Genomic DNA, 14,401 nt, shown 5'->3' with positions numbered 1-14,401 from the left:
CTGGTGGAGCCCTTGTAAGGCAAACCCTCTGACAAAGGCAGGTGGTAGCTGCCATTTATAGGAAGCTGCATGTTCCTATAGTGGAGGATAGTGTTGTGTGTGCCGGTTGGGTTGCTCAGACAGTAGAGTGATGGACTTCTGAGCTCAAGTTGGTGGGTTCGATCCTGGCTCAGTCGGATGATATTTAAAGGTACTCAAATATGTCAGGCTTGTGTTGGTAGATTTACTGGCATGTGAAAGAACTCCTGCTGGGCAAAATTCCACCACCTCATCATCTCCGAAAATCATAAAAATACCAATATAAATGGTCTGTCATTGGACATTATACATTTTCCAGTTAACTCATTCCTGGTTGCCTGCATTTTGCCCCCATGTGCTAAGTTGGGCTCATCAGTTCGTACATGGCACACCCACCAAGACGCATAGTTAGTGCATACCGTAGAGGCCACTGCATAGGCTACTTGGAGCTGCCAGCAGTGCCAATGCACTATGAGAGGCTTTTCTCATTACCAAAAATTTATACCTGCTTGGCCATCAGATGATATAGATGTTGATTCCCAAAGAGAACCTGAAATATTTGTCCCGAATGAGTAAATTTATAACACCAATATAAATGGTCCTTTATTGGACATTATAAATTTTCCAGCTAACTCATTCCTGGTTGCCAACATTTCACCCCCATGTGCTAAGTTGGGCTCATCAGTTGGTACATAGCGCACCCATCAAGACGCATGGCTAGTGCACACCATGGAGGCCACTGCGTAGGCTACTTGGAGCCACTGGCAGTGCCAATGCACTATGAGAGACATTGTCTCATTACCAAAACTTGATGCCTGCTGGGCCATCAGATGATACAGATGTTGATACCCATAGGGAACCTGAAATATTTGTCCCGAGTGAGTAAATTTATAATACCAGTATAAATGGTCCATTATTGGACATTATAAATTTTCCAGCTAACTCATTCCTGGTTGCCAGCATTTCACCCCCATGTGCTAAGTTGGGCTCATCAGTTGGTGCATTGCACACCCACCAAGATGCATGGCTAGTGCATACCATGGAGGCCACTGCGTAGGCTACTTGGAGCCACTGGCAGTGCCAATGCACTATGAGAGATTTGTCTCATTACCAAAAATGTATGCCTGCTTGGCCATCAGATGATGTAGATGTTGATTCCCATAGAGAACCTGAAATATTTGTCCCAAATTTATAATTTATAAATTTACTCATTTACAATTTATAAAATTTTTCATTCGGGACAAATATTTCAGGTTCTCTATGGGATTCAACATCTATATCATCTGATGGTCAAGCAGGCATAAATTTTTGGTAATGAGAAAAGCCTCTCATAGTGCATTGGCACTGCCAGTGGCTCCAAGTAGCCTACGCAGTGGCCTCCACGGTATGCACTAGCCATGCGTCTTGGTGGGTGTGCTATGTACCAACTGATGAGCCCAACTTAGCACATGGGAGCAAAACACTGGCAACCAGGAATGAGTTAGCTGGAAAATTTATAATGTCCAATAATTGATCATTTATATTGGTATTATAAATTTACTCATTCGGGACATAATTTCAGGTTCTCTGTGAGAATCAAAATATATATATCAATCATAAAATTAGTTACTGAAGTAGTTATTGAGACGTAAAACAAATTTTTATTTTAATCATTCATTATGTTCAACTAAGGAGCACGTTTGAACTTATTTAGCACAACGTTCCTTCTTGTCTTTCCAAATTCTCTTCATCCTTCCACTGTGCTTCTTTTTGCGTTCTTACAACCATCCTGTAGCTTGTCTTTTAGGTTGATCAGCAAATTTGTGTTTGTTTACGAGATTTCTGAACTTTTTCTGTCTTGCAAGATTTCTTCATTTATATACCAATTTCCTGAAGATCTTTGTTATTTCTGAAAGCCAGTCGTGATTTTTTAGAGATACTACGAGATTTAGTATTAGCCTATTGTTATCCATCCTGATCAGGTGACCATAGAATTTTAATCCTCTTTTTCTAAGGGTGTCTGTGATTTTTTCTATTACTTGATAGATTTCCTGTGATTTCTTTTTCATCCAAATAACATTTTTGCATTTAGGTCCTAGAATTTTCTAGACAATTTCCTCTTTTGTTTTTTGATGTTTTTATTTGTGATCTGCCACCAATTATCCAAGTTTCTGATGCATAAAGGGCTTCTGGTTTGACAACTGTGTTGTAGTGTCAAATTTTGTGTTTTGGTATATAGATTTTTTGTTGTATCTGCTCCAGACAATTTTGTACACTTTTTTGTAATTTTGTAATTCTTTCTTTGTTTACTTGCTGATTTATGCTGTTTGGTTGTATAATTTCACCTAGGTATTTAAATTTATCTACTTGGGAGAATTTCCCATATCTAGTGATTAGAGGATGGTTGTTAAATCCTGATTTTGTACCTTCCATATAGTTTGTCTTTTCATATGAAATTTGCAGACCTGTTCTTGCCGCTATTTCATGAAGTTTTTCTACAATCTGGAGTCTTTTTATGTTGTTGGAGAGGATTGCCAAGTCATCTCCAAAGGTGAGGCAATCAAGGTGAATTTTTTTTTTTTGAGAAGTCTACTATTATTGATCCCTTTAGTTTCACTTTTCCATTCTTAAACCACTTTTTCTGGAACTAGTCTGAATAGTTGTGGTGATAATCCATCGCCTTGTCTGACCCCTGTTGTAATTTCAAATGGCTCTGAAATTTCTCCTAAAAATGTAACTTTCACTGATGTGTCTGTTAGTTTGCTTGATGAATTCCCTTGTTTTTCTGTTGACTGGAAATTTGTCAAGTATGTTGAATAGAGTCTGTCGGTCTTTTGAAACATAAGCTTTTGATTATTATCATCATCATTATCATCATCATCATCATCATTATTATTATTATTATTCATACACTTCTCCACAGGAAATATGGGTAGTAATGGGGCACGGGATGCACCAAGTGCCTTACATAATTAAAGTATTTACACATTATAATACAAACGTTGATATACAGGTATATACAAAACTGTAGATCACGGGATCTTCATTCTTGCGAGAGGAACGATCACACAATGTTGCATGTTGACAGGAGGACAGAATGTTGCATAATTTTGTAGATGTTCGGTGGAAGACCCAGTTCTCACAGACTCTTGTGAAGTGTGTGTGGAATGAGGCCATTGACTGACAGAATCACAGGAACTATTCGTACCAGTTTCGTCTTCCAGATCCTCTTTATTTCTTCTGCAAGTTCTTTGTACTTGGATATTTTTTCACTGTACTTCCTATCAATGTTGGTGTCATTGGGGATAGCGATGTCAATAATGAAAGTCGTCCCAGTTTTCTTGTTTACCAGTATGATGTCTGGCCTGTTATGGTTGACTGTTTTGTCTGTCACTACAGCAGTGTCCCAATAAAGCTTAATCGACTCGTTCTCCAGGAATGGTGTTGGATGGTACTTGTAATAAGGGATACGCTCCTGAATTAATTGGTTTTCCTGAGCAAGTGACTGGTGTATGATTCCCGAGACATGATTGTGTCGTCTCGTGTATTCTACGGGGGCAAGTACTGGGCAGCCCGCAGTGATATGGTCGATGGTCTCGAGATTATCGGAGCATCGTCTGCATTTGTCGGAGAGTACGCTGGTGTCTTTGATGATGTACTTTTTGTAATTGTTTGTAGCTATTACTTGGTCTTGTATAGCAACTGCAAATCCCTCTGTCTCCCCAAATAAGCGCCCACTTTGTAACCACATACACGACGCATTTTTGTCTATGCTCTGTTGGTTTAGATTGCTGTAGTATTTTCCATGGAGGGTCTTCTCTTGCCATGTCCTTTCTTTCTCCTGTAGGGATACTTGGTGATTTGTATGTGGGTCAGAGGCATTGTATGGATACAGAACAGTGTACTTGTCAGCAAATACTACAGCTTTATGGAGAAGGCTGTTTTCTTGCTTTTTATGGAAGTATCTCCGTAGGTTCTTTATCTGATTCAGGAGCATGACTTGAAGATCCAGTACTCCTCGGCCTCCCGATTTTCGTGGGAGAGTGACCCTTTCCATGCATGAATTGGGATGATGTAATCTATAGGTGGTGAGCAAAGTTCTCGTTTTTCTTTGTATCCTGTCTATTTCTGTAGCAGACCATTTCAGAATTCCAAATGAATAAACAAGGGTTGGAATAGCGTACGTGTTTATTGCTTTAATTTTGTTCTTGGCATTTAGGTAGCTGCGCAAAATCTGATGCAACCTCGATGTATATTTATCAGTGAGTTCCTGTTTGATTTTCTTGTGCTCCAGAGTTGTATTCTGAGCAAATCCAAGGTACTTGTATGTCTCTGTTTGTGTCATTCCTTCAACTAAAGATCCGGTATGGAGCTCATATGGTTGGGAGTTTGTGTACCGACCACGTTCAATTGTTAGCAGCTTACATTTCTTTACTCCCAACGTCATTCCCACATCAGATGAGTAGGAGTCTATTACATTCAGCAAGGCGTTCATTTGTGTTTCGTTGTGGGCATACACTTTCAGATCATCCATATAAAACAAATGAGATATCTGTGTTTCCCATTGTTATATTTAATATCAAATCCAAAACCAGTAGCTTTTAGAAGATTGGATAGGGGATTCATTGAAAGGCAAAACCACAGAGGACTTAATGAATCTCCTTGAAATATACCACGTTCAATTTTAATTGTGTCGGACATGATACATTTATTTTCTGTCTTAGTGTAGAGCATTGTCTTCCAATTGTTCATAGTAACTTCAAGAAAATGAATTATGGCAGGACTGATCTTGTACAAATGAAGTACTTCTTTTAACCATGAGTGGGGAACTGAGTCAAATGCTTTCTGATAATCTATATACGCTGTGTACAGGTTCCTTTGTGAGTGTATTGCCTGTTGTGTTACAACGGAGTCTATGATTATCTGTTCTTTGCACCCTAGTGATGACTTTTTGCATCCTTTCTGCTCCTCAGTCAGAATGTTATGGTTGATGATATGTTTATACATTTCTTCTGTGAGTATGGATGTAAAAAGTTTGTAGATCGTTTGTAGACAAGTTATTGGTCTGTAAGCTGATGGATCTTTAGCATTTCCACCTTCCTTGGGTAGGAGGTATGTAATTCCTAATGTAAGAAATTCAGGACACTCTTCAAGATGATGCATGAGATAAGTGAATTGTTGGGCTATTTTCTTGTGGACGCAAGTGAAATGTTTATACCAAAAATTTTGTATTTTGTCTGTACCTGGTGCTTTCCAACTTTGAGTTCTCCTGGCAGCATTACTCACATGACTTTCTTCTATGGTATCAAAACTCATTTCTGCATAACCATTGTTGTTTTTCTCTTCCTTAATCCATTTTTTGTTTGTATTGTGGACTGTGTTGGTACACCAAATACGTTTCCAGAAGTATTTCATGTCCTGCATACTTGGAGGTTCTTCTGCCTTAGTTTGCCAATTTTGCTTGAGCGTTCTGTAGCATTGGCCCTCATTCTTGGAGAAAAGGTTGTTTTGCATTTTCCTAGCTCGAGACTCTTTGTACCTTCTGAGCCTTGCTGCTTTTGCACACAACTTTTGTTTTTGGGTGTCATTGTATTCATTGACCTTTTCTCTGTGCTCGGGTTAATTTGTGTGGGTGTTGATTTTCCTGAACACACTCCTCAAGTTTCTGTTAGTTTTCGTTTTAGTTTTGTTACAGAGGTATGCGGAAAGTTGACCAATGGTTTTTCTTAGCTCTTGGATATCACTTTGTAATCGACGTTGCCATGGTGGAATGTATTCTGAATCTGCGTTCTTACAAGAGCTTCTGGAGATGGGTATTAGATTTTGGTTGTTCATCCTAACCACAGTTACTGCTGCGCAATAAACGAGGGTGTTTGTTTCCTCTATGCTACCAAATTCTTCTATATACTGCTGTAGGATGTTATTTACAGTACTTACAAGGTTTTTGCTCATTGGTGTTCCTCGAATTTTGGGCAGTTTTGGTCTATAGTTCACTTTGAGACCCATGAACTCCGCCATCGCCTCTTTAAACATGTCTTCAGCACGACGTGCTTCATCAGCAACTGAGAAATCACCAGTTTCTCTTATTTCCACAGATTTGTCTTCCTGTGGTTCTTTTCTTCCAGAATCATCCTGACGAATTTGAGGCATTGAGATGGAGTTGCCTTCACTGCTCGGCCTCGTAGCTAGAATTTTAGCAGCTTCTTCCTTAAGGTTTTGAATTATTGTGGCAGGAAGTCTGTTGTTGGTTACTATTGCATGTCTTTGGTCTGCAACTCTTTGTTCTGTGACAAAAGAGTACTGGGGGAATTTGTCCACAAACAACCTGTGCATATCTTCCCTGTACGTTGTAAGGTCTTTCTCTAAGTTCGTAGTTATAAAGTAGGAGCGCATTATGAATTTATTCATATCATCTGTCCATTTCAAGCGCTGCCTCGGTTTACCTGCCTTGGTGGTCAGCTGAACTTCTGAAACATCTTCGGCAGGAGGAGTAGGTAGCTGTTGAGTTCTCCTAGCTGAATTGTCGGCTGTAGAATTTTCGGGTGACCCGACATGTGCCCGCCTGATCAGCATCATGTCACTGGTGGCTTGCCTGCTGTCATGCTCAGCACCAGCTCCAAGCGTGCCCCGACGACCCTCGGGTAGCGTCCTTTTCCGAGGCTCATTTCTATTATTCATTTCCTCCATCAATGATGGGTTGCATTTTATACCTACTGCCAGGATTTTAATGAGGCCGCCCCTAACATGGGGTACAGGCGCCTTTCACAGCTGCCTCTAACATGAGGTACAGACGCTGCTAGATGGTTTGTGTTCAGTAAGTTCATCCGCCCTCTCCGCCATTGGGATATATCCTCTCCTGCCGTCGAGGCCGTTGACCACATTCGCATTCCCTCAGTTGATCCGCGGGTGCTTATTTGGCTAGGCCTTATTCACACCTGTCCTGCATATCGATTCCCTGCTGAGTCAAGGGCTTTTAATCATAAATGGTTAATTCCCTTGGCTTGAGGACTGGATGTTTGTGTAGTTCCCAACATTCAAAGTAATAAACTTCATTGTTAGGTTCCGTATTTAGTATTGAGAAGGTGGAATATTAAAATTTTGTATTTACTTTAAGCACAGTTCCCAACATTCCTACAACTCGTACGCCACACAGAACACTAATAATAATAAGACCAAATCAAAACCAAACCCCACGGTGCAACACCTCCGAAGGGTCGTGGACTACCAAGTAACTAGGGTTAGGCACTATGTCCCTGTTTCTGCTCATTGTGCTGGTGCATAGTTGTGCCCCACTGTTCCGGAATACTGAGTGTCAATTGTTCCGAAACATTCTCAAGCGAGACCGAGATAGTGACTTGGTATCCCGTCGGCAGCGCCACTATGCACTGCCCTTCGCCTACTAGCTGACGATACCGGCTGTGTGCCGCCATGTGCTGAAGTGTTCCATGTTCCGTATTCCATCTTCTGTCATATTATCTTCGTGATTATTCGGCGGGAATTTCAGTGTTCTGACTGTTCCTTCACATTCCGTGCAGCTTTATGCTGGCCGTAACTACACACAGCACATCCGGTACAGCAGCACTTTCCTGCTAATGCGGAGCATGTCATGTTGCCCCACAAAGTTCTCTCTACTGCGCAGTTACAGTCCTGCGTGCCGGCACACTGTACCGAAACACTCCACCTCAAGCTCCTAATGTTCCGGAACAACAACTCCCAATGAAAAGCATACACATTGTTTTGCATTACGTTGAAGGGATTAAGAAATTTGTTTTCAGCTTATTTCCTATTAAACCACTGAGCATATACTGTAATTAAATGCTGATATGTGATTAATTCTGAATATTGGTTAATGTTTCTAGCCTACGAAATTGTAATAACATGATAGTTAAGCTATATTGACCTCATTAGACTCTGTGAACCAAAGATAAGTCTAGGCTGACAATCAACACAAGTGAATTGCTAGAGCCAGATAAGGGGTAGGGTCTGAGTGAGGTAGAGGCATTCCATTACCAACATAATCTACTATTTCTATATCAACAAGATTCCATGTTCTCGACTGTACATTAATTAATTAATCCATTCATTCATTCATTCATTCATTCATTTTATAAGGAGGCTGCTACAAAGAAAATAATCATGAAGAAGAGTAAAAAAAGGAGCGCGATGCGGGAAGAGACCCCCCTGGGGTCACCCATAGACTTCTGTACATTTGGACTCCTAAAAAGGGCCTTAGGCAATAGACGTCCACGCACTATCAATGGCCTCTGGAAAGCCTGTCAGGAGGAGTGGGATAAGATAGACATGCTAGCTCTGCGAAAATGTCTGCTGCAATAGAAATTACGTTGTTGGGCTATAGATAGAAATACTGGCTTTCCAATTGAGCATGATCATTGGTGGAGACATGGCTTTTCATATACTACTTACCCTTCAAACATCGTTCCCAGAGATACCGAATGACCTTCTGTATGTGCGTGTGTTTAAATGATAGATTATAAGACTTCACAGATTTAGAATGAAACTGTAGTGAATCGACAGTCTGCAACTATCTTCTAAGTACTTATTATTATAATTAGTCATATACAGTCGTATCAGCACACTAAATTTTATTTCAGAACCAGTTTTCGGTCTCGTAAGGTCCATCATCAGTGTTGAAATATTTTTAAAACATTTGATTTTACATGAATGTGTTGTCACATTCAGTTTTAAAACAGTTAAAATGGAGCCCTCTTGAGATCAACTGTAAAATAAGAAAAGAAAATGTGTAAAAGTATGCATACAATACATATAAAACTTAATGATGATGTAAAAAATATGTGACATACCATAGGAAAGGCTGGATTATCCTCATGATCTAGTATTAGACAAACGTTCAGCTTTAAGTATGGGGCACGCTGGAAACACATGATGATACGTCACCTCAAGGTTGTGAACAATATGTTGCTTGCGACTGTTTCATTTAAAATGTTATCAGGTTCCGTTATCTGCAGTAGGAATATTCCAATGTTTTTACAGGTAATTAGTTCAAATCCATAATTACCTTTAACAATTAATTTCATGTTTTTTTCGACCCCTAATAGCGACATCAAATTCACTATGGAAAAAGAAAACGATAAAAAGTTAAATTTCTTGGACCTCACATTAACAAAAATCAACAATAGGATAGATTTTGATATTTTTAGAAAACCCACGCAGTCTATCACCACCATCAACAGAAACTCCAACCACCCAGGAACTCGCAAATAAACAGCTTACAAAAGCTGTATTAATAGATTATTAAAGATTCCCATGTCCTTCCGTAAGTCCAACCCCTCGTCCACGTCGTGGGAGGTGGGCAATGGCATGAAGTAAGGGATTGCCTGCAAGGGTGATGTACAGCGGGGACTGTGTGTGCCCCATGACTGCTACGGTACCTGTGAAGGCCCTACAGGAACCCTGAAAAGTGACAGCTAACAGGGCTCTGATGAAGTCCTCAGTGGCAGATGTGGCGGAAAAAGAGACTTTTGGAATGGCAGTTCTGGCAGACGAGGCAACCCTCTTCCCTTGGGGTTTAATGAAACAAGAGGAACCACTGCCTTGTGGTGAAGTGGGATCTTCAAAGGCTAAGGGAGACAACCCTTACAGAAAACAGCAGGCTTGGAAGCTTAGGTGGCAGTCCCACCACCAAGCTCGGGTTGCTGTGGGCTAATAACTTGCACAGCCTTAAATATAAACTATTAAAGAAACCGAAGTGAAACACAACCAGATGGATAATAAGTTGACGACTTTTGGCATGAAACGGAAAACAAGAATAGGTTTTTCGAATGTCAGAACCCTAAGAGAGAGCAGTAAATTGAAGCAAGTGGCTGAAGTGATGTAGGAATACAGGCTGAATATCCTTGGATTAAGTGAAGTACGGTGGTCAGACTTCGGAGAAATACAGATCTTAATAGGTGCACATTCCTGTATTCTGGCCAAATGGAGGAGGATGCAGAACATAGAGAAGGTGTAGGATTGCTGTTGAATGAAACTGTAAAGAGGAGCCTCCTTGATTGGAAACCCATCTCAGAAAGACTGATGACAGCTCGATTCATGACCCGGGTTCGCAATGTGACTGTGATCCAGTGTTATGTTCCGACAGAAATGTCAGAGATTGAAAAAAAGGAAGAATTCTACTGCCAGCTAAATGAGACTATTAAAAGAGTGGGAAAGAGGGATATTATTATTGTGATGGGAGATTTAAATGCAAAGGTTGGTACTAACAATGAGGTGCTGGAACAAATTATGGGATTGCATGGAGTTGGTGACTCTAACAAAAATGGGGAGCTTTTCATTGATTTTTGTGCTAGCCATGATTTGGTAGTGGGTGGCACTTTATTCCCTCATAAACAATGCCATAAGATTACATGGGTGTCGCCAGATCAGGTTACAGAAAACCAGATAGACCCCATCGCCATAAGTAGAAAGTTTAGATCAATGACTGATGTTAGAAATAAAAGAGGGGCCTCCTTGATTGGAAACCCATCTCAGAAAGACTGATGACAGCTCGATTCAAGACCCAGGTTCGCAAGGGGAAGTGTTCATCACCTGGTAGTTGCAGAGTTTAGAATGAAAATTGTGGCAAGTGGAAGAAAATTTGAAAGGCAAAACAAGAAATTTGATTCAGGTAAATTGCAAGATGAAAGTAAAAGGAAAGAATTCCAGATAGAATTAAGAAACTGCTTTGAAGCTCTTGCTGTTGAACCAGAACTTATGATGGATGTTGAATTATCATGGAAGAAGTCAGGGACACATATTTAGAAGTTAGTGAGAAGGTGCTTGGATTTCACAATTATCTCAAGAAGGAATGGATGTCTGATGATACTTGGAAAAAAATAGAGGCTAGAAAGCTAGTTAAGACAAAGATTAATATGTGTAAAACAAGACAACAGAAAGCTGCAGCACAAAAGGAATATGTGGAAGCTGATAAGAGTGTGAACAGAAGTGTAAGAAAAGATCATATACAGTGGGTAGAAGAACAAGCACGAATGGCAGAGGAGGCATCAGCAAGGGGAGATACTAAGGAATTGTATAGTATCACAAAGAAACTGTCAAGGAGAGGATTTATCAGGAATAAACCCATTAAAAACAAACTGACCATCCAGAAAGAACATCTACAGAGATGGAAGGAACATTTCTCAGAGTTGCTCAATAGAGATACAGAACAGAATGGTAACCAACAAGTGGAACCAGTAGATAGTGACCCAAGAATAAATTTACATCCTCCAACCTGTTCAGAAATAGAGAAGGCCTTGAAACAGATAAGAACTGGAAAAGCACCAGGTATGGATAATATCGCGCCAGAAATACTTAAAGCAGATATTGAGACCTCGGAAAAATTATTGCACCCCCTGTTGGAAAAGATCTGGAATGAAGAAAAGCTACCAGCTGAATGGAAGAAAGGCCTGATTGTTAAGATACCAAAGAAAGGGGATATTACTAAGTGTGATAATTAGAGGGGAATTACATTGTTGTTGGTACCAATTAAGGTGCTTTCAAGGATCATTTTAGAGCGGGTTGTGGAATTGTGCCTTAGAAGGGAACAGGCTGGTTTTCGTAAACACTGTAGCTGTGTCGATCTCATAAACAATCTGAGAATCATCTTGGAACAAAGTACAGAATGGCAGAACACCCTCTACTTGACTTTCATTGATTTTGAGAAGGCCTTCGACTCTGGTAATAGAAGAGTTATGTAGCAAACACTTGAAGAATATGGTATACCACAAAAGATTCTGAATATTATAAATGTCAGGTTCTGCATATGGGAGATCTTACTGAACCAATAGACGTGACCTTGGGAGTTCAACAGGGCTGTATTCTTTCTCTGACGCTTTTCCTACTTGTGTTGGATTGTGTGCTGAGGAAAGTGTAACGAGGTTGGAAAAGGGGGATCCAGTGGGGCTTACAAGATATGTTAGAAGACCTTGTTTTTGCATATGACATCTGTCTACTGGCTCAATGGTTCAGAGATATGGAAGAGAAGATTAAGCGATTGAAGGAGGAGGCAGAGGATGCTGGACTTAAAATAAATATTAATAACACCAAGGAGATGAGGGTCAATTCCAAGATTGATGATAAATTGTCTATAGATGATAAAGAGATAGAACAAGTACACTCCTTCATATATCTTGGGAGTATGGTTACTAAGACTGGAGGAGCAAAAGAAGAATTAAGAGTCGCATCAGGAAAGCAAATGGTGCTTTTGTTCAGTTGTATCCTATATGGAGAAACAGGAACATTTCTAGAAAAACTAAGCTACGACTTTTTAACACAAATGTTAAGTCCGTTTTGCTTTACAGCTGTGAAACGTGGAAAGTTACTCAGAAGACGACTAAACAACTGCAAGTCTTCGTGAATTGCTGTCTAAGACGTATCATCAACAGAAGATGGCCGGATGTTATTTCAAATGAAGTTCTATGGGAAGAAACTAAGCAGCAGCCAATTGAAATGCAGATAAGGGAGAGAAAATGGCGTTGGCTAGGACATACTTTAAGGAAGCCCGCTGGAGCCATTGAAAAGACAGCACTCGACTGGAACCCCCAAAGCGCTAGAAAGCGCGGACGTGTGAAGAAGACCTGGAAAAAGACGATCAAAGAAGAATGTCTAACAGTGGGAAAAACTTGGAACGAAGTGAAGAGGTTAGCCGACAACAGGAACAGGTGGAAGTGTCTCACTGAAGTCCTATGCTCCAGGAGGAGCAACAGGAAAATAAGTCAAGTCAAAGATTCCCATGAGTAATGAAAGTAAATCGAAAGAAATAATTAGAATAATAAAACAAATTGCCAAAGCAAATGGCTACAACCCAGAAATGATGGACAAAATTATACGTAAAAAGAAAATAGAGAAAAAAAAGAAAAACCATGAGAGAAGAAAGGAAATCTCTGAACATAGTCAATTTGTAACATTTACGCATTTTGGAAATCAAGTTTTTAAAATCGCTAATATATTCAAGAAATTACAACTCAAAACAGCATTTAGAACCAGAAATAAAATATCAGAACATATATATAATGCACATAGTATCAACAAAAATGATATCTACATTAATTCAGGAGTATACTGTATAGGCTCACTTGTAACGACTGCAAAATGTTTTACATAGGAAGGACTGGCCGAGCCTTAAATCAAAGATATCAAGAACATTTTAAGGCAATAGAGTACTATACAACAAATATTCAGCTTCTGCAGAACACATTTACAACAATAATCATAACTTTTTAGGGATCAAAAAGGACAAATTAATTATTAAAGGTAATTCTGGATTTGAACTAAATACCTGCAAAAATATAGAAATATTCCTGGCGTAGTTAACGGAACCTGATAAAATTTTAAATGAAACAGTCGCAAGCAACATATTGTTCACAACCTTGAGGTGACATATCATGTGCTTCCAGTGTGCCCCGTACTTACAGCTGAACATTTGTCTAATACTAGACCACGAGGATATTCCAGCCCTTCCTATGATATGTTGTACATATTTTTTACATCATCACTGATTTTCATATGTATTGTATACATAATTTTACACTTTTTCTTTTTCTTATTTTACAGTTGAACTCTAGAGGGTTCCATTTTAACTGTTTTAAAACTGAATATGACAACATACTCATGTAAAATCAAATTTTAAAAAAATATTGCAACACTGATGATGGACCTTAGAGTCCGAAAACTGGTTCTGAAATAAAATTTAGTGTGCTGATACAACTGCATATGACTGATTATAACAATAATTACCACCATCAGCACTGTTATTAAGATGGCTTTGATATTTTATAATGATTATAATTTATTTTTCAAGTAGTCGACTGATACTGTATATTGAGATATGGATTCTGGTCTTAGTACAAGTAAAGGAAATCCTACGTGTGCATACAGCCCATGGATAAGTGAACAGATTATTATGGAACTTATTATGGAATCATGAGATTCATCATCAGAAGAACCGGTCACTAAAAGACAAGGGGAGGTGAGAGGCATAGGAACACAATGAAAATTAAAATATTGGTGTTGTGAATAGGCCTGTTTTTCTGGCACACCAGGACTGAATGCTAATAATCTTGGTATTTTTGCAGAATCTTAACCTTTAGATTTCTTTGGTTTAATTTTTGACAGTAATGTATTGAATGTTATACACATGGAAAGTAACAGATATCCCTTGCAGCATATACGTCTACAAAAGCAAGGAGGCCCTGTTAAATCTAAATCAGTGTATGCACAGTGGAAACCAGTGACACTGAATGAACTAAAGTTATTTTTTGCAGTAGTGATTCTATTGTGTTTGATTCATAAATTTTTTCTTTGTGACTACTAGAACATAACACCAATTCTAAAAACTGACTGCGCAAAGTCCTTTGGAATGTTGAGAGACCAATTTCTCATTATTCTGACA

The 14,401-nt window shown here is 39.3% G+C and overlaps 1 protein-coding gene across 1 annotated transcript in view; it reads left to right on the top strand.

Moving 5' to 3' along the window:
• The window catches only part of para (paralytic), a 947,817-nt gene that overhangs the window by 801,100 nt on the left and 132,316 nt on the right, over nt 1–14,401 (top strand). The window lies entirely within an intron of this gene.

Source organism: Anabrus simplex, chromosome 1 (assembly GCF_040414725.1).
Source record: "Anabrus simplex isolate iqAnaSimp1 chromosome 1, ASM4041472v1, whole genome shotgun sequence".
In the NCBI taxonomy this organism is placed as follows: domain Eukaryota; kingdom Metazoa; phylum Arthropoda; class Insecta; order Orthoptera; family Tettigoniidae; genus Anabrus; species Anabrus simplex.
Note: the sequence above shows the minus strand (reverse complement) of the source record. Positions and strands in the feature narration are given on the sequence as shown.